The sequence below is a fragment of the Geotrypetes seraphini genome, chromosome 14, assembly GCF_902459505.1.
Source record: "Geotrypetes seraphini chromosome 14, aGeoSer1.1, whole genome shotgun sequence".
Taxonomy (NCBI): domain Eukaryota; kingdom Metazoa; phylum Chordata; class Amphibia; order Gymnophiona; family Dermophiidae; genus Geotrypetes; species Geotrypetes seraphini.
Genome location: NC_047097.1, coordinates 68,151,640 through 68,176,184, shown reverse-complemented (window position 1 = coordinate 68,176,184; position 24,545 = coordinate 68,151,640). Strand labels below are relative to the sequence as shown.

The 24,545-nt window shown below is 42.9% G+C and overlaps 1 protein-coding gene across 1 annotated transcript in view; it reads right to left on the bottom strand.

Moving 5' to 3' along the window:
• Positions 1-24,222, bottom strand: part of MCTP2 (multiple C2 and transmembrane domain containing 2) — a 179,318-nt gene extending 155,096 nt beyond the window's left edge. The window contains 1 exon segment of the mRNA XM_033919914.1: positions 24,094-24,222. The gene's annotated coding sequence lies outside the window, so the exon portion shown is untranslated.
• Positions 24,223-24,545: the final 323 nt, after the last annotated feature.

Here is a 24,545-nt window from a genome sequence, read left to right as displayed (position 1 = left end):
TGCTAGTGCAGTTTAATAAAAGGAGGCCTAAGTGGGTAACCGTTAATGCATACATAAAAAATAACAGACTTTACAATATATGTCAAAGACAATCTTTAAAAAACCATCATCTTGTATTCCAATCACATAGGAGTTCTCTATTTCTCTACTAACTTCAGAACAATCAACAAAAGGCTCTGCAAATAGGCACGTTTTTAACAGTTTCTTAAATGACTTGAAATCTGCACATAAACAGTAAAATACAATATTACTACGCTATCTAGGACTAGGGGGGCATGCAATGATGTTACTAAATAGTAGATTTAAAACAAACCAGAGAAAATATTTTTCTTTCGACGTGTAATTAAACTCTGGAATTTCTTGCCAGAGAATGTGGTGAAAGAAGTTAGCTTAGCAGGGTTTTAAAAAAACAACACCACAGTTTGGCTAACTTCCTAAAAGAAAAGTCCGCAAGTCATTATTGAGATGGCTTGTAGAAATTCAGTGCTGATTCTTACTCCTTGGGATCTTGCCAGGTATTTGTGATGTGGGTTGGCCACTGTTGGAAAAAGGGCTTGATGGACCTTTGGTCTGTCCCAGTACGGCAATTCTTATGTTTTAAATCTAAAGTTCAAAAGGTAATAACTTTTTGTTGAGATTGATCAAAGAAAATATGCTTCACATTTTGTAACTTAACAATAAATTTAGCATGGGTTTTACAGCATAGTTGACATTAATGTGGCAGGAATCCAAAACACTATAAAGAAAACCCAGGAATGGGGCAGGTACCATGTGTGACATGGGTAGCTCAGAGGAGTGGATGTGACAGCTAGAATGCCTGTCAATACTACAGGCTTGCTTCATAATTGCCAATAGTGCAACTGCACTTACCATCACCTCTAGAGGAGAAAATGACACAGGGATAAATTTTTCCGTTCTGTCCTGGAGAGTTCATTTCCTGGCCTTGCCCCATTCCTGCAAGCTCCGTCCTCATCTGCGCAAGCCTCAGACACTTTAAAATCCTAAGTAGCAACATTCTAGAGCTCAGATTGTGATGTCATAATGCCTCATTCCACCAATGCCTGAGCTCCGTCCTCATCTGTAGAAGCCTCAAACACTTTAAAACCATAAGTAGCAACATTCTAGAGCTCAGATTGTGATGTCAAAAGGTTGGAAAACACTGGCCAAGACGTCTGTCTCCTAAATGTACTGTACAGCTGCTACAGGAACACTGCAGACCCCACTCTGGTCTCAGTGGCATAGTAAGGTGGGGGAGGGGCGGACTGCCCCGGGTGCCGTCACCTCTCTGACCCCCCTACGCCACGAAACGAAATGTGAAACGGGTTTTTTGCCCTTCTAGTGGCCGGAGGTAGGGTGCACATGCGCTAGGCAAAGACTGGCACTACGATGACTGGGCTAATTGGGCAGGAAAGGGTGTCTAACATATTCGACAAAAATCCCTGAGCAGCTGTACGTAGAATGCCGGAGAAGCTTTTTCCAGTTGAGCTGGAAATGTAAAGGAATTGGAGGAAACTGAGGGGCCAAATATAGATCGCTGCATCGCTATGCTGGGACAGACCAAAGAACCATCAAGCCCAGTATCCTGTTTCCAGAAGTGGCCAATCCAAGTCACAAGTACCTGGCATGAGCCCAAAAGAGTACAACAGATTTTAGCTGCTTATCCCAGGAATAAGCGGTGGATTTTCCAAATTCTCCTCGATAATCTCTGCTAACCACTTTTCTGGCAACAAATTCCAGATCTTAATTACACAGTGAGTGAAGAAATATTTTCCTTCATTTGATTTAAAGGCTCTACTTTAATCCATGCCTCCTAGTACTTATGGAAAGAGCAAACACGCAATTCACGTCCACTTGTTCTGATCCACTCCAAATTTTCTAGACCTCTTATCGCAACTCTCCTTATCTGCCTCTTCTCCAGGCTGAAGAGCTCAGTCCAGTCTCTCTAGCTTTCCCTCCCATGAATGCCTGGCTCAGTTTATATGAGGAAACATTTTTCTCTCTCTCCTCCCCCTTCAAACTCCTACAATTCTATTGCTGTGGCATTTTGAACAGGACTAAAACAGCCAATTAATATACTACTTTATCCTAAAGCAAAAATAATAAAATAAATATATAGAATTTTTTTTTTCTACCTTTGGTAGAACAACAAAGGTAGAACAAAAAACAAACAAGGTACAACAAAGGTAGAAAAAAAAATTCTATATATTTATTTTATTTTTTCTGCTTTCCTCATATTCTCATTCAATTCCTTCCATCCAATGTTTGCCATCTCTCTGTGTCTTCCTTTTGTTCCGTTACTGTGCCTCTCCCTTCACCCCCTCACCCCCAATTGGTCTGGCACCCATCTTCTTCCCTCCGCTCCCCCATATTCTGGCATCTCTTTCCTTCCAGCGTCTTCTCCCCACTCTCTGTTCCCCATTTCCCAGCGTCTTCTCCCCACTCTCTGTTCCCCATTTCCCAGCATTTTCTCCCTACTCTCTCTTCCCTATTTCCCAGCGTCTTCTCCCTACTCTCTCTTCCCCATTTCCCAGCGTCTTCTCCCCTCTCTTTCTTCCCCAGTTCCCTTCAGGCTGCTTCAGCGTCTTCTCCTCTCCATCAGCTTTTCTTTATTCTGATGCAGACACATCAGTCGGATGCTGATCAAGCCCTGCTATGACTAATTCTATCAGCTTCCCTCCATTTGCCTACCTTTATGTACAGTTCATGTTATGACAAAACAAAAACCAGAGGCACTGGAAACTCAATTCACAATCGAATAAACAAATGTTCCAGTTCTAATGCACACTGGTGGAACATGCTCAATACCTTACCCCTACGGAAGCATGCAACTGCAGGTAAACTTCTTGCCCATAAAACTTTATAGGGGAAACGCCTCAGATGCATTAGATATGAACATATCTCCCCTGTACTAAAACAACTGCACTGGCTTCCAATTTCATACCGTATAGATTACAACATTTTAATGATTATTCATCATGTGATTTATGAGAATAGTTCACATTACTAGACTTAAATTCACGGTGTCTACTTACATTTGTGCCAAGTGGTCTAAAGAGCTGAAAAAAACACTGAAATGACCTCAAACTCCCAAAGGATTATTACTCAGAAAGAACATAAGCTCCCATTAGTCTTTCTTATTATTACTGGCCTAGTGATTTATGAGAATGCACCTTGTTATCTGGTCCAGATAGACATCAGATCGTGATTTGCAGTCCCAGGGCACGATGGAACTGGAAACGGTAGCAGCGAGGGAGGTACATGATTTGAAAACCTGGACATCTGCTATTTCAACAGCAGGACCCACAGATGTGGAATCCATTGGCTGGAGTTTTACGATTGTGTGGTGATAGGATGAATTTTAAGAAGATGTTAAAGAGACGCCTTTTTGTTCAGGCCTTCTATCAACTAGATTACATTTTAGAAATTTAGTGAAGTTCTGTGGAAAAGGATATTGATAACGTAAAGTATGTTCAATTGATGCTCAGATGTTTCTGTGATGTGTGTTTAACATGATGACAAATAAAGGCCAAATGGCCCATCCACAGCATCCACTATCTCCTCCTCTTCCTATAGGCTAAGGCTCTTTACAAAAGTTGTATTAACTATCTGGTTTGATCAATGTGTTTTTCTTTTTTACCCAATTTTATCATTATTTGTAAATCGCATTGGATTATGATTTTGCGATCAAATCAAATTTTTAAATAAACTTGAAACTTGAAACCTGCATTATGAGGTCATAGAGCTTTATGATTATAGAAACAGAGAAACATGATGGTAGATAAAGGCCAAATGGCCCATCCAGTCGGCCCATCTGCAACATCCACTATCTCCTCTTCTAAGGCTAAGGCTCTTAACATTTGCATCTCCTCTTCCTATTGGCTAAGGCTTTTTACACCTGCATTGTGAGGTCATAGAGCTTTATTGTTATAGAAACATAGAACCATGATGGCCCATCCAGAGCATCCACTATCTCCTCCTCTCCCTATTGGCTAAGGCTCTTAACATTTGCATCTCCTCTTCCTATTGGCTAAGGCTCTTTACACCTGCATTGTGAGGTCATAGAGCTGTCCATCTGCAGTAACCATTATCTCTTCCTCTTTCTAAGAGATCCCACGTGACTATCCCAGGCTTGTTTGCAATCCGCTTTGACTTTAAGCGGAATAGAAATTTTAAAAAATAAAATAAATCAAGTTTATGCAAGATACTTTCTTTCAAAGTCAGATTAGGATTGTTTATTTCACATTTGTGGTATTGCGGTATATAAAAATAAAGTTATTATTATTATTAAATAAATAAGACAGCAATCCTTACATTATCACACCCCCATCTTTGAAATTCAGTGTTGAAACTATCCATTTCTAATCACATCACATCTGCCTATAGTTTCTGGATTCAGGATCTCCCATGTTTCATGACAGAGGAAAAATACTTTTAGGACTTAACTGAAATGGGAAAGTCAAACATATTCCTCCAGAATCAACCAGCTTGGGGGTTCCAAATGGCCGTGTGTGGTGCAGTGGGTTCAAATCCTGCACTGCTCCTTGTGACCCTGGGCAAGTCACTTAATTCCCAGGTACATTAGATAGAGTGGGAGCCCACCAGGACAGTTAGGGAATAATGCTTGAGTACCTGAATAATTTGTAATCTGCATATATATATATATATACTAGCTGAAGCCCCGGCGTTGCACGGGTATTTAATTATAGCAATAACACTGCAAATGGATTCAAATAAAGATATTTTATAGTGGTGAATGAAATTATTTTTTTACAGCTTAATAAAAAGTACAATATTCAAATTATAATGTGAAATATTTGACAAAATGAATACAATACAACTAACGCAAAACGTGATTATAAACAACATTTTTAGTTTCACCTCCAGGAGCAAGAACATATAAATTGTTGGGCGAACCCACCCTTGAGCAAGCAACATAGAGTTGTGGGCCGAGAGACCCCCAGAACATATCACCCCAGGTAGTGAGGGATCTGCATACCAAGTTTCGTTCAAATCGGTCAAGCCGTTTTTGAATTACAGTGAGAATGGCAGCTTTTTCCATTTTTTCCATTGACATGAATGGGTGAAATCTGATTTTCTGTTTGTAGCTCCGCCCACGTGTGCAGGTGGGCCGCGAGACCCCCAGAACATATCACCCCAGGTAGTGAGGGATCAGCATACCAAGTTTCGTTCAAATCGGTCAAGCCGTTTTTGCGTGATCGCGGCACATACACACACACACACACATACATACACACATACATACCTCCGATTTTATATATATATAGAAGATTCCAAAGCAAACCGAACAAGTGCTTTGCAATTAGATAATCGGGGTGGGTTTACCCTTTGCCAAACACTGTACAATTCTGTATACTGTTAGCTACCAGATTTTTCTAGTTGGTAAAAGCCTCCTCAATTTTCTTTTGCATTTCAATAGATTTCCTTCGTACTTTATGGTCATTGAATTTAGATGCTTGGACGCACAGGTCCAGTGGCGGTTATATTGCTCAATAATCGTGGCTGCCTGGCAATTCGAAAATGTTGGAACTATACCTTCCTGTTAAATAGCTGTTTCTGTTGGCACTCACTATGCTTGATTTACAAATGTGAGGATATCCTGGCAGAAAAAGTAGGAGCTGTTGACAAAGTCTTGAGGGCATGGTCCCTGCTCAAGGAAAATGTGGATTTGTTGCCCTAGTAACCTCTATTATACTGATAAAATTGCATTCCTTACGTGTTAATGTTTTGTGAGACTGCTTTTCTTTTTGTGTTCAATCTTTTTTATTAAATTTTCATAAAAAAGAAAACATAACAAAACTTGAATAACCAACTATAAGTTAACATGTCATTACAGTGTATAGTCAGCCAAAATAATCAGCTAAAATAGCCTTATCATTGTACCCATGTCCATGCAACATCAGTCACTTTTGCTAATTCGACACTTCTGAATATGTCATGGAAGGTGAGAAGTTTCAAGTTTATTTAAAATTTCTTATACCGTCTAATCAGACTTCTAGGCGGTGTACAATATTAATAAAACATATATTGACTATAATACAAACTTAAAATTGGTAGACATCTTTAGGGGTAGTTATTACATCCAAGGACGCTTTAACCAGGGACGAACAGGAAAAAAAAGGTTAGAACTACAATATTCTAGCGAGAGAACAATTAAGGAAAGTACCCTGGGAAGGGTCGCTGCGGTGGAAGACGGCATATTTTCGCCCTTACAAGGACAATTGGGTTTCAAAGGCATCGACAACTAAAAATGTTTTTAACTTTGTTTTACATTGATTTTAGAGATGATTCTACACGTAACAAGTTAGGAATGGAATTCCAAAGGGAGGGAGCAGTCGCTGTAGAAATACTTCATCTCATTGGATGTATAAGGTTGAGGGATGGAACCGAGAGTAGATTCCGAGTCACGGAGCGAACAGTTCTAGAGGAGTTATGGGGAAGAAGGAGTCTGTCTATAAATTCGGGTTGATTATTTTGACGAGTTTTAAATGTTAATAGCAGGATTTTGTAACTAATTCTATGTTCTACTGGAAGTGTAATCCCAAAAAACAAGACAAACAGCCCCACCGTAAGTATATAGAGAAGGAGAAGTGGGGAAGGAATTGGATGCATCAACCTCTGAGATGGAATTGAGTTTAATCATTTCGTGAATAAACGCATCTGTAAATAGCCATCAGTCCATTTTGTAGATCCTTGCATACCCTCAGTCTGTCTTGCAAATTCTTTCAGACCTGACAGGATCCGTGTTTCGGTTTCAACACTGGAGCCTGCGCCAGGGGTGTAGATAGCAATCTAAAATAATACAACCTGTCATGTGCTCCTAAAAGAAGTTTGCAACCGGCAAGGGCCTGTGTCATCAGGAGCAACTTTTAAACCCAGCTAAATGAATCATTCTGCTTCTCTAACAATATTTTATCTTTTTCCCAGATAGTAAGTCATATGTATACCAAGTTTGGTTGAAATCTCTCCATGCGTTTCAGAGTTATGCTGAGTATTCGGTTCATAGACAACCCCGCGAAAGACAAAGGCACGCACCGACAACTGAGCGCAAGACGGAGGTGCGCGCCGAAGAAAATTACAGTTTTTAGGGGCTCCGACGGGGGTTTTTGTTGGGGAGTCCCCCCAGTTTACTTAATAGAGATTGCGCCGGCTTTGGGGGGGTTTGGGGGGTTGTAACCCTCCACATTTTACTGTAAACTTAACTTTTTCCCTAAAAACAGGGAAAAAGTGAAGTTTTCAGTAAAATTGGGGGTTACAACCCCCCAAACCCCCCACAACACCGGCGCAATCTCTATTAAGTAAAGTGGGGGGTTCCCCCCCACGCCCCCCCGTCGGAGCCCTAAAAACAGTAATTTTCTGCGGCGCGCACCTCTGCGCTGCGCTCAATTGTCTGTGCACGCCTTTGTCCCGGCGCGCTTTTGACCTGACACCGAGTATTCATGTCAGCGAGCCCGAAAAAATTATGGGGTAGACACTAAAATCTGTTGTTTTCGATAATTTTTACAAGTCACCCCCTTCCCACCCTCACAGTATTTTTTTCCCACATAGTAAGTGATATGTATACTAAGTTTGGCAGAAATTTGTCTATGCGTTTCAGAGTTATACTGGAACATACACACACACACACACACGTATGATTTTATATATATAAAGTACCAGTAAATAAGAAAAAAATGTTCAGCTATCCTAGGATAAAAGACAAAAGATCAAAAACAAAATGAAAGTTTTAGATTCAAATCAGACTGAGTTACTTATCTTTAAACTACTCTCCCAATATAAAAGAATGAAAGGGTCATTCAGAGGCCTCAAAGCTGCCCTGGGAGGGGTATTAAAGGAGGAGGGACCAACCATGATGCCAGTGAAAGGAAGGGAACAATGGCAGAGCCCATCTTGCCAGAACCCACTTGCCAGAAAGTTTAACAAACTCCAATTGTATTTCAGTTCCAAAATATTTAAGCCCGTATTACGTGCAAGTCTCTTTTACAACTAATTACACTCAGATGATGGCCCAATGCCGCCTCTTCAGATTTCCATCATTTCACAATTTGGAGTGTTCTATCCAATTATACAAGGGGTTTTTTTTTTCTTCTTTTTTTTTAAATATAAAAGCTTGACTATCGGCTCCGGTTCCTTCACATTTAGCCAAGATTCTGTACAAGGTTAAATCACCACACCTCGTAATCCCTCACATTCAGAGACATTTCAAATGTCAAAGGAAAAAAAAAAATAATAAAGCAAACAGCAGCAAGGTGGGAAAGACCTGGCACTGGATTCTTTCAAAGGTTTTTCTTCTATTCGATTGGCATCTCCTGAGGTAGATCGGCATAAAAGAATGATAGTCTGTGAACTTTCAAGATCAATGTCGTCAAAGAGAAATCCAGAAAAGAAGACCAAATTTCCTACAGACTACACAGTACCAAGAAGGATAGGGGTGACCAGAGAAACCTCAAAGGGGAAGCCTGGTCCTCCCAAAAAATAATAGTAGCACTCCTTCGCTCTGGAATGCAATGCCATTTTATCTTTGCAATGAAAATTCCTTAAGTAAATTTAAAACAAAACTCAAAACATTTCTTTTTAAAGATGCCTACCAATAAGTGTCTGTGTGTAGGGAAGGGGGGGGGGGGGTGGGGGGTGGAAACAAACCTTTTAAGAAGTGACATCCCTGTTTCCCTCTCATTACTCCCCATCCCATCCCCTTCCTTTTACCCTTTCCTTCTAATTATAACTTCCCTATCCCCCTAAACCTCTCGTTTCTAATCAGTCCTAATTCGTCATAGTTTTAGGTTTACCCTCTTTTTATTTTACCCCACCTAAATCAAAAATTATATTATACCTTTTTAATTTTTAATATTGTAAACCGCCCAGATACATGTGATGGTCGATATATCAAGCCATGAATAAATTTGAAACTCAAATACAGTATGTGCACCAGAAGTGTTTCAAGAAGTACAGTCATAGGCTCAACACAGGTCTGTGTTTCAATAGAATCACCTACATCTGGAATATCCAGCCCTGGATTAACCATTAAACAAAATCAGTATGTGTCTAGGGCACCAAGGGAAGGGGGAGAACAGTTTTTTTTCCCCTAGCTATCAGTCCTTTAACTCTTTCACTACCATCTGCCATACCCATTACTACTCCTACTCTCCATTCAGTCATGTCTGACCCTTGGATCCTCTGTAGGCCGGTCCTCGCCATGCTTCCCTGTTTTCCATGGCTTCTTTCAATTGCTTGATGTTCATTCCTGTGTCATTCTTGACGGTATCCAGCCAACGGGCCTTTGGTCTCCTCTGCTTCCTTTTACCACTGACCATTCCGAGTAGCACCTCCTTATCTAGTAATTTTGCCCTCATCACATGTCCAAAATAGGTCAGTTTCTGTCCGGTAATCTTGCCTCCAGGAACAACTCTGGGTTGATATGATCAAGAACATCTTTGTTGGTGATCCTAGCTGTCCATGGGATTCCAACATGAATTTCAATGATTTTCTAATCATTATAGCTGTATGTGATATTTTATTTTGTTCAATAATGATATTAACATCTTTTGAGTTAGGCAGTGGAAGGGTCGGTGAGCACCATGGTGTGCTGTATTTAGGGCATCAGTTGGACTTAATCCAGCCCTGCAAATATGTATATGACACTTGTGATTCTTTGTGCTAATCAATACTTTTATGACAAAATCTAACAGACTATGGGGCTCATTTTCAAAAAAGATAGACATCCATAAGAAGGCATAAACCGGCACGTGGACGTCTTACTAGTCAAACGTTCAAGTGGGCATGTGCAAAACTGATGACGTCTTTCTGGTCATTTTTGCTCCAGTGTGTCTAAATCTTAAGGGACCCCTTGTTCCACTTCAACAATGATGTAATTTCAAATAGTTTCCTCTTCACTTACAGCCAATAATTCATCAACCTTGAAATAAATCTCTAAACAATCATCACCTCTCCAATCAACCATAATAATTTATTTTTTCTTCTTCTGAGCCTCGGCATCATCACTCCACCGCTTCAATAAACTTTCATGGCGGTGAGCTTTATGTGGGGAAAATCGTCACTGGCTCAATCTTAATTTTGTACTTTTTCTATTATTTCTTGCATTATAATATTGCTATTGCTTCTTCAACTTTTAAATTGCTCAGTGCTCAATAATACTCTATTTCTAATATTTTTTCTTGAACTTATTTCAGATAAATAAATAATTTCAAATTGAATAAATATTTTCCACTTTCAACCTATTTAAACAATCAACTTATCTTAGTTTAAGAATATCTTCTTCTTTTAAACTCGACCCGGGAGGATTGGACCCCTGCATACTGCTTTTTCAAGGGTCTTCCCTATAAGTCATAAAAATGAATCAGTACTTGCAAAATTAAGATTGAGCCAGTGATGATTTTCCCACATAAAACTCACCGCCATGAAAGTTTATTGAAGCGATGGAGTGATGGTGCCGAGGCTCAGAAGAAGAAAAAAAAATAAATTATTATAGTTGGTTGGAGAGGTGATGATTGTTTAGAGATTTATTTCAAGGTTGATAAATCTTAAGGAGGGGGGGGGGCATTTCAGAGGTGTGTTTTGGGTGGACTTAGGACTTGGACATTCCGCAGGGATAATAAAACTTTTAAGAAAATGTCCAGCGCGCCATTTAGATGCTTGGGGCTAGACCTGTTTTAAAAAGGAATAAGGATCAAAACAATGACGAAACTGACTAGATGACCATCCCCCTCCCAGCACCCAAAGAGGTGAAAGAAACATAGAAACATAGAAGATGACGGCAGAAAAGGGCTACAGCCCATCAAGTCTGCCCACTCTGCTTACCCACCCCCCTGTCTATGCCCTAATGACCCAATTTCCTTATCTTGACCCTCGTAGGGATCCCACAAGGGTATCCCATTTATTCTTAAAGTCTGGTACGCTGTCTGCCGCAATCACCTGCACTGGAAGCTTGTTCCAAGCACTCTCTCTGTGAAGAAATACTTTCTGGTGTCGCCATTACAGTTTCAGATGGCCACACAGACACAGCTCAGCAGATCAGAGGGGCACTCTAAGGGGTACTGGAGTGAACGTCACATTAAAAAGCCACTGTAACCTGCATATATTGTATGGCGACCCCTCCAAAACCCACCCAAAACCTACTGTACTTGCATAAAGATGACACCTGCAGGCAGAAGTGCTATTATTGTGGTGTACAGGTGGGTCCGTGTGTACCTGGGACTTTTCATTCACTGCAGCACCCCTTAGAGCGCCCCTCTGCTCTGTTCAGCTGTCCGTGTGGCGAGTTTGCTTCGGACGTCCCAATGGCTTGTTTTTGTGCATTTTTCATTTGGACATTTTCATATTCAAAAACGGCCAAAAAAGATAGACGCACTAAGGGCCAAAATATCTCGTTAGATCATTTAAATTTTTTTTTTTAAAAAAAGAGAGAGACCTCTTGTGGTTTTGAAAATGGACATTTCTGGACGTCTTTCATAAAACATCCAAACTCGGACATTCTATCGCAGCGTTTCTCGTATGCTTTAATAGTACGCGGTTTCCACAAAATGAAAAAAGCTTTTCTTAGCCAGAGCCAAAGGAAATGCTTTCATAGACAAGTTTCTGTCTTGGTATACGCCCAAGATTTTGATTTCTGATTCAATGGGGTAAGTGATCCTCTGCCAACCACCCAATTTAAAGGGGAAGCAAGGAAAAACTTGGTTGTCTCTGAGTTCAGCTTTAGTTTATAATCTCTCATCCATTTATTCGTAATAGACATGTAATGGGATTAAATGTGCTCAAAAGAAACAGTTTCATGTAGCTTGCAAATAAAATGTCACCTCATTTAATGTAGCTTTTGATCAGGCCCCATCTTTGCTTGCTTGGAACATTTGCTATGCTCTATCATCGATCATTCTCAAAAACAGCTGGTTAGTTTAAGGAAATTCTCTCCCGCCTCGTTTCTCTCTATTTGTACTCTTTGTTTGCTTCAAGTAAGTCAATAGAACTGGTAGGATTTGGATTCTAGGAAGCAAACCAATTATCATCTTAAGACCAACCATGTGATGTCATACACAGACTGCAGCTAAGACCTGTAACATTTTTAAAACGCCACCTTCAAATTCATCATTGCAGCTGAAAGACACAGTACTTACTTTAGTACCCTGCCCTCATTAAAGAACTGCAATGGTTTCACCGCTTTAAATAAGTGGATCCATGTCTTTAATACCTACTTCATGCATTTGTGATTTCTTGTTTTGATTATGGAATTGTAACCTGTTAACTATTGTATGTTACATATGTTAGCCTGTAGACCGTTCTGAGCTCTTTGGGGAATACAGAATAGAAAACTGAATACGGTAAATAAATATTGCCTATTTGGGTTTACCGACTTCAATACTTTGTAATTGCAAACATTAGAAAATGCAGCTATAAAGCTCTTAGATGGGGCTGGTAAATACGAGCATGTTATTCCTCTTTATACGAAGTTTCGCTGGTTACCTCCCTCTTTTACTAAGATGCGCTACGCTTTTTAGGGCACGATGAATATTAGCGCGCGCTAAATGCTAACGCGTGCATGTTATCCTATGGATGCGTTAGCGGTTAGCGCACGTGTTGATTTAACATGCGCTAGACGCACGCTAAAGCGCTTAGCGCATCTTGGTAAAAGAGGGCCTAAGTTTTGTGTTGCATTTAAATTGATTGTGTTGACGCATCGAGCTTACAATGGACTACACCTCCATATTTAAATGCCTTCGCCGTTTAATTTGTTCCTGAGAGAACATTGAGGCCAATGTAACAGTGTACTACGGTGGTGCCCCGACTTGTGGAAGCTCACTGGGCATTCACACAAGCTGTTGTCTTTTTCAGGAGGGGGGAGCCTCTACTATGTGGAAATAATTGTTGTTGTTAGGTGCCATCGACCCGTGTTCGAGTCCTAGTGACTTGACGAGTTACGGATTTAAAAAGAAATCGGGTTTGTGCTAGGCTGGAAAGGTCCTCCAGCATGGTCATCCCCATGGTTGTTTTCAATGTGTCCAGCTATCTGATTGCAGGTCGCCCTCTTCGCCTGGTTCCTTCAATCTTCTCAAAAATGATGTCCTTCTCCAGTGATCGATCTCTCTCTTCTGATGGTGTGACCAAATTAAGACAGTCGCAACTTCATCTTTTGGGCTTTGAGTGACAATTACCAGCTGAAAAAAGGGCTATTGAAACCTTACCTTTAATCCTCTAATCTTCAAATTTAAAATATGATTGAAGACTTATTTTTTAAAAAATATGTGTTTGAGGTGGATTGTTTGGAGAGCCAGGGAGAAAGCATGCAAATTGAGGATGAGAACAGCTGATTTTATCTTTAGCTAGTGTTATATATTTGCTTGTGTGTTCTGGTGTGACAATGGTTAGATCATAAGAACATAAGAGTTACCATAATAAGACACATAAGAGGTCCATCAAGCCCAATGGTGGCCAATCCAGGTGCAAGTATCTGGCAGGATCCCAAAAGATTAAGACTGATTTATGCTGCTTATCCTAGAAATAAGCAGTGGATTTTCCCAAGTCCATTTTACTAATGGTTTATGGACATTTCTTTTAGGAAATTATCAAACCTAGGGCTTCTTTTATAAGGCCTCGATAGAAGTTTTTTATCGTGGGCTGGCGAGGTAAATGCTCCAACGTTCATAGGAATTCTATGAGCATCGGAGCATTTACCTTGCCGGCCCTTGGTAGAAACCTTTACCACAGCTTTATAAAAGTCAGCGTTTTTAAACCCTGCTAAGCTAACTACTTTTACTACATTCTCCGGCAATGAATTCCATATTTAATGGCATTTTTTTTTTTTTCCATTTAACTGATGTAGTATATTTAGAATTTTAAGCACCTGGATCATTTATAGTTTGGCGGTATAGAAAATCCTGAATAAATGATAAACGATAAATGAAAAGCTAAGGTCAAATGGGTGAATATTCAAATTCTGCAGTTGGCTTTTTCTTCAATGCCAGCCACAGCCTTTAAGTAGTTTGAGTTTATTTACTGCTAATGTCCACAGAAATGGTGGAACTGAAGCATATGTATATACCTGCAAGAGCTGCCACTAAACAGATAGCCCATGGTCTTTATTTCAACGTATCTGTATAGCTATAGCATAACAAAAAAAAATGTATTGCTATACCGCAATAATATTAAGTTCTATGCAGTTAGGAAAATGCTTGAGTACCTGACGGTAAACCACTTAGATGGCCTTGATAGGAGGTATATAAATGATAGCTAGCATTTATATCAGCTACAGAACTGGGGTATTTTCTGCCACTTACACTAGTGTTCTGTTAAGAAAGATGGACACCTATTTTTCTTTATGGAATAGACGTACAGTAGACACCATAACGGCTCCTGCAAAAGGCACCTTTGGTAAAATCACCCTCATCGAGTTGCTGAGAATTCAAAGAGAGTTTATTCATTGAGGTAAGAACTCCACTAAGAGCCAACAAGTTTTGGAAGGAAAGGTATTCTAGTCATTTATGCAGTGGCGTAGAAATGGACGGGGGGCAGGCTGCCCTAGGCACTGTCTTGATGGGGGCACCGGTCCTTCTCTTCTCCCCACCCCCACCCTCCACACCACCCATACCTCTTTAAAATCTTCCCCAGTGCAAGCAACTATTCTAGTCGGGTCCAGTTCATGAGTACCTAGCAGAATCCCAAGCAGTAGCTAGATTCCATGCTACCAATCTCAGGGATAGGCATTGGCTTTCCCCAGTCCAACTTTCTGGACTTTTACCATTTTGACTGTGGAACCAGCATGTGGAAGAGCAACCAGGAATCATTTGACGAGGCCACTAGACCGCCAGGGTTTCCATGAGAGGGCCCGAGTAAGGTCTACGGGTGGGAAGAGGGAGGCGGTGTTTAGTTGGAGTAGCAGAAGTAGTGGGGGGGGGGGGGGGTTGTCCGGAGGCCAGGGGACAGCAGGAGGAGGAGTTTTGGTTTCGGCCAAAAATGCACTGGTATTTTCAGCTGAATCCAGATTTTACTAATGCCAAAACTCTACAGTCTGTTTCCAATAAAAGCTCAGTTTTGATTTTTAAGAAAAGTACTTAAGTATTGGAACTCACCTCTTCAATTGCACCGTAGAGCTATTATCATATTCTTTGATTTATTTTCCATTCCTTTCCAAATAATTTCTAAGATTCTGTTTGATTTTTGGGCCATCACCACCCACGAAGCAGAAGATGTCGACGTATTGCCTGAAACGACATCTAAATCCTTTTCCTTAGTGCTGACTTCTAATGTGGCATCTAGTATCGTGTGTACCTCTAATTTGGGTCATTCTTCCCAATGTGCATCGCTTTCTACTTGTCCACATTAAATTTCATCCGTCCTTCGATGCCCAGTCATCTGGTCTCCCAACGGTCCTCCTGCAATCTCTCACAGTCCTCCTGCCATTTAACAACTTAGAATCATCTCTACTTTGAATGAGCTGGCTCATCATTAACAATTCCAGATCATTTCAAAATGTGTTAAAATGCTCTGGTCTCACTACAGATCCCTGTGGTACCTTCCTCTTCTGGGAGAATTCAACACTTTAACTCCAAGCTCTAGAATAGAAACAGAAGGTAACAAAGGCAGAAAATAGCTCCTCTCTGCCTTTGCTGTTTGATTTATTTGTAATAAAAAGACAATGTTCTGTCTCAGTGTAGATATAAGAATAGCTTTACTGGGTCAAACCAATGGTCCATTTAGCCCAATAGCCCATCCTCATGTTGGCCAATCCAGTTTACAAGTACCTGGGAAGAACCCAAATAGTACCGGTAGCAACATTCCATGCTACCGATCCAGGGCAAGCAGTGGCTTCTCCAGTTTTCTGTCTCAATAGCAGACTAAGGACTTTTCCTCCAGGAACTTGACCACACCTTTTTATAAAACCAGCTACACTATCCACTTTTACTACAACCTCTGGCAATGCGTTCCAGAGCTTAACTATTGAGTGAAAAAATATTTCCTCCTTTTGGTTTTAAAAATATTTCCCTTTAACTTCAAATGCCCCCCTAGTCTTTGTCATTTTTGATGGAGTAAAAAAAATGGACTCACTTGTACCCATTCTGCACCACAGAAAACATTTTTCATCTCTGCTTCATTTTTGGACTCTCTATTCCATTTTTTTTTTTGGGTCATGCTAATAAAAATCTTTTCACTTGTATTAGAACTTTTAACATAAAGAAATTGACTGCGTGTGTGTTAATTCGTATCATGATGTATATTAAAATGACTTTGTATGAACTATTTTTAAGGCACCAAATAAAACAGCCCCCAAATTCAGAATAGGTCACCGAAAGTTAGGTGCACAATTTTAAGTGCAAGTCGTAAATATGTACATAAAGTAATTAGCTAAATTGGTGATAGCAATTTAATTAGTGCTTATTTGCACTAATTACTGGTTACTGGCATATCTGCTCTGCAAAGCAAACAAATACCCTCCAGTGCCCCAGAGACTGTAGTTTGACTATGAGCTCACCAGGACAGAGAGTACCTGACCACCATATAACGTAAACTGCATAGGATCCCTAAGGGGGCATTTAAGCAGTATATAAATTCCTCTGCTTCCGGCAGCAGCAGGAAGCTATTAAACTCTTTGAATGGAGCAGGACTCAGGCAACTGGTATTTGAGCCAACAAGGGATCAGGCAATTTTGGACCTGGTACTTACCAACGGAGAAAGTATCACAGAGGTCTCGGTGGGTGAAACTTTGGCCTCCAGTGACCACAATATGATATGGTTCAATCTCAGGAAAGGTTTCACGAAATCTACCACATTGACCAAGGTTCTCAAGTTCAAGGACACAAACTTCCAGGACATGGGAGACTTCGTTCACCAGGCGCTACAAACCCAAGCAGATACCGACAGCGTGGAAGAAATGTGGTCAACTTTGAAAACCACCATACAGGAAGCAACAAACCGCTATGTTAAATCAATAAGCAAACGGAGTAGGAACAACAAGCCACAGTGGTTCTCTATGGAGATCTCAGACCTCATCAAAGAGAAGAAAAAAGCATTCATCTCTTACAAACAATCAGGGACACAGGACTCCAGAGTAGATTATCTGACCAAATCAAGAGCCGTCAAAGCGGCAGTTAGAGAGGCCAAATTCCGCATGGAGGAGTCTCTAGCAAACAATATCCAGAAGGGAAATAAATCCTTCTTCAGGTATATTAGTGACAGGAAAAAGAACTCGGGTGGGATAGTACGACTCAGAAAACCAGACGGAGACCATGTGGAGACGGACTCGGAAAAGGCCCAACTGTTAAATGAATACTTCTGTTCAGTCTTCACCCGCGAGGTGCCGGGAATCGGCCCTCAACCACATACAAGGATTAAATCAGTAGACCTGTTTAGTAATTTCAAATTTACACCCAGCAGCGTCTACTGCGAGCTGTCAAAAATCAAGGTCAACAAGGCAATGGGGCCTGACAACCTACACCCTAGGGTACTCAGGGAGTTGGGAGATGTCTTGGCGGAACCACTATCCGCGCTCTTTAATCTCTCCCTTAGTACAGGTAACGTCCCGATGGACTGGAAGACGGCTAACGTCATTCCACTACACAAGAAAGGCTCCAGGGTGGAGATGGCAAACTACAGACCAGTGAGTCTCACTTCAATAGTGAGCAAACTAATGGAAACCCTAATCAAACACCAAATGGATAGGATCATGGACGAGGAGAATCTGCGGGATCCCCGCCAACATGGATTTACTAAGGGGAGATCGTGCCAATCCAACCTGATCGGCTTCTTTGACTGGGTGACGAGGAAGCTGGATGTTGGTGAGTCCCTGGACATCGTCTACCTGGATTTCAGCAAAGCATTTGATAGCGTGCCACACCGCAGGTTGCTGAACAAGATGAGTTCTTTAGGTTTGGGCGACACTTTAACCAAATGGGTTGGGAACTGGCTTGGAGGTAGGCTTCAGAGGGTGATGGTGAATGGCACTCCCTCCGAGATGTCGGAGGTGATAAGTGGAGTGCCACAGGGCTCCGTCCTGGGCCCGATCTTGTTCAACATCTATATAAGAGACCTGACAGAAGGGCTTCGAGGTAAAATAACATTGTTTGCCGATGATGCCAAACTGTGCAATGTAGTGAGCAAAAGCACAACAGACAAAAAAGCAATGACAGACGATGTGGTGCATGACTTACTTCTGCTGGAGCACTGGTCTAGGTCCTGGCAACTCAGTTTCAATGCCAAAAAATGCAAAGTCATGCACCTGGGAAGCCAGAATCCATGCAAGATCTACACCCTAAATGGCGAGATCCTGACAAGAACTGTAGCAGAAAGAGGCTTGGGAGTGATTGTCAGGGAAGACATGAAGTCGGCAAACCAAGTGGAGCAAGCTTCATCCAAAGCAAGGCAAATCATAGGTTGCATACGCAGGAGTTTCATCAGCCGTAAACCTGAAGTCATTATGCCACTGTATAGATCCATGGTGAGACCGCACCTGGAGTACTGTGTGCAATTCTGGAGGCCGCATTACCGCAAGGATGTACTGAGACTGGAGTCGGTCCAGAGGATGGCCACCAGGATGGTCTTGGGACTCAGGGAGCTCCCGTACGAGGAGCGGTTGGGGAATTTGCAGCTCTACTCACTCGAGGAGCGTCGAGAGAGGGGAGATATGATCGAGACATTCAAATATCTCACGGGCTGCATCAAGGTGGAAGAAGACATCTTCTTCTTCAAGGGTCCCGCGGCAACAAGGGGGCATTCGTGGAAAATCAGGGGCGGGAAACTGCACAGTGACACTAGGAAGTTCTTCTTCACTGAAAGGGTGGTTGATCGCTGGAATAGTCTTCCACTTCGGGTTATTGAGGCCACCAGTGTGGCGGATTTTAAGGCCAGATGGGATAGACATGTGGGATCTATCCGCAAAGATAGATAGCGAGGATCACTGGAGTGGGCAGACTTGATGGGCCGTGGCCCTTATCTGCCGTCTATTTCTATGTTTCTATGTAAAATAATATTAATAATAGTACCATAAGACTACCACTAGGGATCACTTGTACTATTTTGAATGTGGTTCCAGTAAGACAGGGCTGCCCAAGTCCGGTTCTCGAGATCTACTGGCAGGCCAGGTTTTCAGGATATTCACAATGAATATGCATGAGAGAAATTTGCCTGCACTGCTTTCTTGGTATGCAAATCTCTCTCGCATGCATCTGGAATACTGCGTCCAATATTGGTCGCCGTACCTTAAGAAGGATATGGCGTTACTCGAGAGGGTTCAGAGGAGAGCGACACGTCTGATAAAAGGGATGGAAAACCTTTCATACGCTGAGAGATTGGAGAAACTGGGTCTCTTTTCCCTGGAGAAGAGGAGACTTAGAGGGGATATGATAGAGACTTACAAGATCATGAAGGGCATAGAGAGAGTAGAGAGGGACAGATTCTTCAAACTTTCTAAAAATAAAAGAACAAGAGGGCACTCGGAAAAGTTGAAAGGGGACAGATTCAGAACGAATGCTAGGAAGTTCTTCTTTACCCAACGAGTGGTGGACAACTGGAATGCGCTTCCAGAGAGCGTAATAGGGCAGAGTACGGTACTGGGGTTCAAGAAAGGATTGGACAAATTCCTACTGGAAAAGGGGATAGAAGGGTATAAATAGAGGATTACTGCACAGGTCCTGGACCTGTTGGGCCGCCGCGTGAGCGGACTTCTGGGCATGATGGACCTCAGGTCTGACCCAGGAGAGGCATTGCTTATGTTCTTATGTTCTTATGTTCACTCTCGTATTTTGAATCTTTTTTTTTTTTTTGGCTCAGCAGTTTCCTTTTCGTTTGTATTCCCAGCTCAGATCGGCACTATCTTTCAACGGGTTAAAGAACCAGGAGACTTTGGGGGAGGTGGGGCGGAAGCAGAAAGAGTTTCCTTTTTTTTTTTTTTTTTTTACAAAGTATTTTTCTCAGACTTTACAGCAATTATCCGTGTCCGCAGGCTAAAAAGCATGGCTCCCTTAGGAACCCAGTATGCATACACTCCAAATCTGGCGCTTGGCATCTCTGTTTTGTAGTGGCTGAGAATCCAGCCCTCCCCCCCCCCCCCCAGGGATACTGAAAGCTGCCAGTGCCTTCTCAGATTCCCCGGGTACCAACTAGCCAAAACAGCAAAGTCTGGACATGAGAATCAAAGCCAGCTGCCTCACCTGGCAGAACTCAGCCCTCCACGCTCACTTCTGGTCACACCAGCCTCCTCAGCTATTCCTGTCTTCTTTGTTAATGACATTCATAACGTCATTGCTGTTGGGGTGATTTCTGTTCCAATGCAAAGTGGAGCTCAAAATTACATATACAGCTAAGAGCCAGGGCTGCAGTGGCAGGACAAGGTTACACTCTGGATAATTCATGGTACCAGTAAGAAATCGTCGTCAGAGGTGCAGGGTGGACATACAGGAAACAAACTACTGGAAAGTGGAATCTTAACAGAAGTCTGGAATACGCCTGGCGATGAAAGCTTTGAGTCGTAAAATGTATGTAACCCTTGCTTGGGACACTGTGTTTAAAAAATATTGATATGAATGTACGCAAAAAGCGGGACTAGATTATGTAAATGGCATCCAAATTTGAGCACTAAGAGACAGATTCTAAAAATGGCACTGTTCGGCGTGGCTGTCTCTTTATAGAATCCCACCTTTTACGAAACCGCGTTAGCGGTTTAACACGCGTCATAGCACGCGCTAATTTGCCGGCCGCGCTGGCCGCTATCTCCTCCTCTTGATCAGGCGGTAGTTTTTCAGCGAGCGCGGGGGTTAGAGCACGCTAAAAATGTGAATGCGATAAAGGAGCCCCTAGGCACCCTCTATTTAGGTGTCAGGTCAAAAGCGCGCCGGGACAAAGGCGCGGGCAGACAATTGAGCGCAGCACGGAGGCGCGTGCCGCACAAAATTACTGTTTTTATGGCTGCGACGGGGGGGTCGTGGGGGGAATCCCCCCACTTTACTTAATAGAGATCGCGCCGTGTTGTGGGGGCGTTGTGGGGGGTGTGGGGGGTTGTAACCCCCCACATTTTACTGAAAACTTCACTTTTTCCCTATTTTTAGGGTAAAAGTTAAGTTTACAGTAAAATGTGGAGGGTTACAACCCCCCAAACCTCCCACAACGCCGGCGCGATCTCTATTAAGTAAACTGGGGGGGGCTCCCCAACAAAACCCCCCGTCGGAGCCCCTAAAAACTGTAATTTTCTTCGGTGCACGCCTCCGTCTTGCGCTCAGTTGTCGGCGCGCGCCTTTGTCTTTCGCCGACTTGTCTATGAACCCCTATTTATGCCAGAGTTTTCTTGACCTGAATACCAGCGCCTGAGTCGTAAAACACGCCCAAGATCCAGCCCTAATCACACCAACTTTCTGGTAGGCGCCTTCCGAGTTAAGTACCTACCACCCAATTAATTTTAATTTTTACCAATTATGAGCTCATTATTAGTAACGCTTTAAGTTTTTTAAAAAAATAATTAACCCCCCCCTTCTATGAAGCCGTGTTAGCGTTTTATATCGCCTGCAGTGGCGGTAAAAGCTTTGTTGCTTATAGAATTCCTATGAGCGCCGGAACTTTTACCAGAACAGCTGGCGATAAAAAATGCTAATGCAGCTTCATAAAGGGGGAGGGGGGAGGTTAGGCACCCAGAGCAGCCAGTTGCACCAGCCTAGGTGCTTAATTTCAGGTACTGGCATAGTGAGGGGGGGGGGAGCGCTCCGTGGGGTCCACCCCCCTCCTTTACACACACACACACACACACACCGTGTGTGTGCGCCCCTTCCCTCGTCCCTTTTTAATTTTTCCTACGCGAGCAGCATTACGAACTTGCTGCCCGCGTCGGTATCGCCTCTCTCTGACGTCGCTTCCGGGCCCCACGCCTAGGAAGTGACATCGGAGGGACAGCTGACGTGACGTAGGCAGCAAGTTCACGCTGCTGCTCGCGCCTGGGAAATTCAGACAGTACGGGGGTAGGGGGTGTGTGCGCACAGCAGGGGGGGGTGATCGGGAAGGAGTGGTGGGCAGAGAAGAGGGTGGGGGAGGGGCGCCACCGCCCCAGGCACCACATACCTCACTACGCCGCTGATTTCAGGTGCCATTTATAAGAATTTGGGCCTAAGTGGAATAACATAATGGAAGTTACGGGCACAACGGATGTTATAAAATGCTAGCGTAAGTCTGTCTTTACGCCCAAGCGCTTATTCTGGCTCATAGTCATTCGTGCGCGAGATTTCAGTGCACTGACATTGCAGCGCAGACAATTTGGCGCAAGACCCCAGCGCGCCGCCTAAAAAGTTACTTTTAAAGAGCTCTGACAGGGGGTGTGAGTGGGGAGCCCCCCCAGTTTACTTCATACTTTTTGTGCTGCCGTTGGAGGGGATTGGAACCCTCCAGTATAGAGTAAACTTAACTTTTTCCCCCTTATTCTAGCTCAATGGCTGGTTAAATGCTTGAACCTAACTTAGGCAGATAGATGAAAAAATGACGAAGGGGTCCTTTTACGAAGGTGCATTAGCCGTTTTAGTGCACGCGCCGGATTAGCGCGCGCTAGCCCAGAAACTACCGCCTGCTCAACAGGAGGCGGTAGCGGCTAGTGCGCGTGGGATTTTAGCACGCGCGTTAAGGCCCTTTGTAAAAGAAGCCCTAAAACGTACGGCTAAGAGAACCAGAGAGAGCGACTGCGCCAAGAGGCAAGATTACGCTTCGGGTTTCCTCGTTCCTGTTTATTTCACTAGCACTACCCGTAGCTGGTTTACTTAGGTCTGGGGAATCTGCGCAATTTCTCCATGGTGGGTGGGAGGGGGGAGGAAATGTCGGTACAGGAAGTCATCACTTTATCAAGGTTTCACAATGGCTAAAGTGATTAGGTTGCAGAGCTTTCCAAATTAAACTAAAGTAAACTAAACCTTAAGTTTATATACCGCATCCTCTCCATAATTATAGAGCTCGGCGCGTTTTACAAAAGCTTAATATAGGAAGGAATAACATATTGGATTTGGAGGTTGGGTACAGGGGAGAGGAGAGCATTACATTTTGGTGAAGAGCCTGGTTTTCAGGTGTTTACGGAATAATTGGAAGGAGCCCTGAATCCGTAGTGGGGACGTAAGATTATTCCAAAGCCCTGTGATTCTTTTTTAGTTTATCTGTAATTTTTTTTTTTTTTTTTAAATAATAAAATTGGCTGAAGAAAAACTGAAAAGGAGAGCCCAGAATGATTTTACTTGCTCTGTCTATGGAATCTGATAAGTTTCGTTTACTGGTACTGCAGCTTTAAGGTAATAACTCGTCTGGAACTCGTACAGGAAACCATTTGTTTCACCTATGCTTTGAAGTGACACAAATTGTGGTGAGTGCATATATTTTTGACAATTGAGCTTAGAACGCAAAGTAATTGACACAGGCTTGCAAAATGCATTGCAGAATGCCACACTGGATCTATCGAGCAGCCACATAAAACGCCTTCCAAATAACACAAGCGGCAGCATCTCCATGGACAGAGCCAGAGGTGCTAGCTAACCTTACCTTCCCCCATTCCGGTAACCCCCTTCAAAAAAAAAAAAAAAAGAAACTTTACACAATCCAGCTGCGTTATGCCATCACCACCGGTCTCCGAAATGCAAGAAATGAAGGCGATGTTGCAACATTTCCTGAACCAAGGTGCGGTGAATACAAACAAACAAAAAAAAAACCCCATGTGTACAGGATGCAACAGGTCCCGGGCAGGGGAAAAAAAAAAATCCAGATTCTTGCACTAACTCCCTTCCTCTTCCCAATCCCCTGAGCCCCTCCGACCAAGGCTGGATTTAGCTGTGGTCACCCTAGGCAGGAGCCTAGGGCGCCCACTTTGGAAAGGGCCCAATCTACATTACCTTTGCTCCAGGCCTGGGCGCTGCTGACGCCAACTGCAGCTGGGGTGTTCTTTTGGTGTTTGCAGGGCTTCTCTTTAGGAAGAGAACGCCTTTCCAGGGGATAAACTTACCCTTCCTCTTCCTCCTGTAACTCTTTCCCTGCCCGATGCTGTTCCATGATGGGAGCTACAGCTCGTCCCTCCACCAGGCAAACTCTCCTTGCTGGGGGGGGGGGTTTGTAGTCTCTGCTTACCTGGACATGTCCACTCGGTGCCAAAAGGCCAGTGCTTTTTTTCTCTGGCTGGCCCACTGCTCCCTTCTTCCCTTGCAGCACTGGCTGCGATGTTAGTGCAGACAAGACTCCAGCTCTGACTTCCTGCCCTCAGCCTTTGCCAATTACAGGGGAGGAGCCAGCACGGCACAGCTGCACAAACCTGCCTGCCCGGTGCCCTCAGCTGCCACAAAGAAGCAACCCAGGGAGATTTGCTGAAGCTAGCAAGGGATTTTGCTCCATGCATCCTGCTCCATGCATCCCTTTCAGATTGCTTCCTACAGGTACCAGATTACACCAGGAGTGTGGAAACCACCAGCCAGAAGTCTCTTTCAAGAAACCGGGAAGCTTAGCAGCTGAATACAATGCCTTGCAACAGAAAATCCTCAAGCTTTATTGTGTTGTACAGTATTAGATATACAGTATTGTACAGT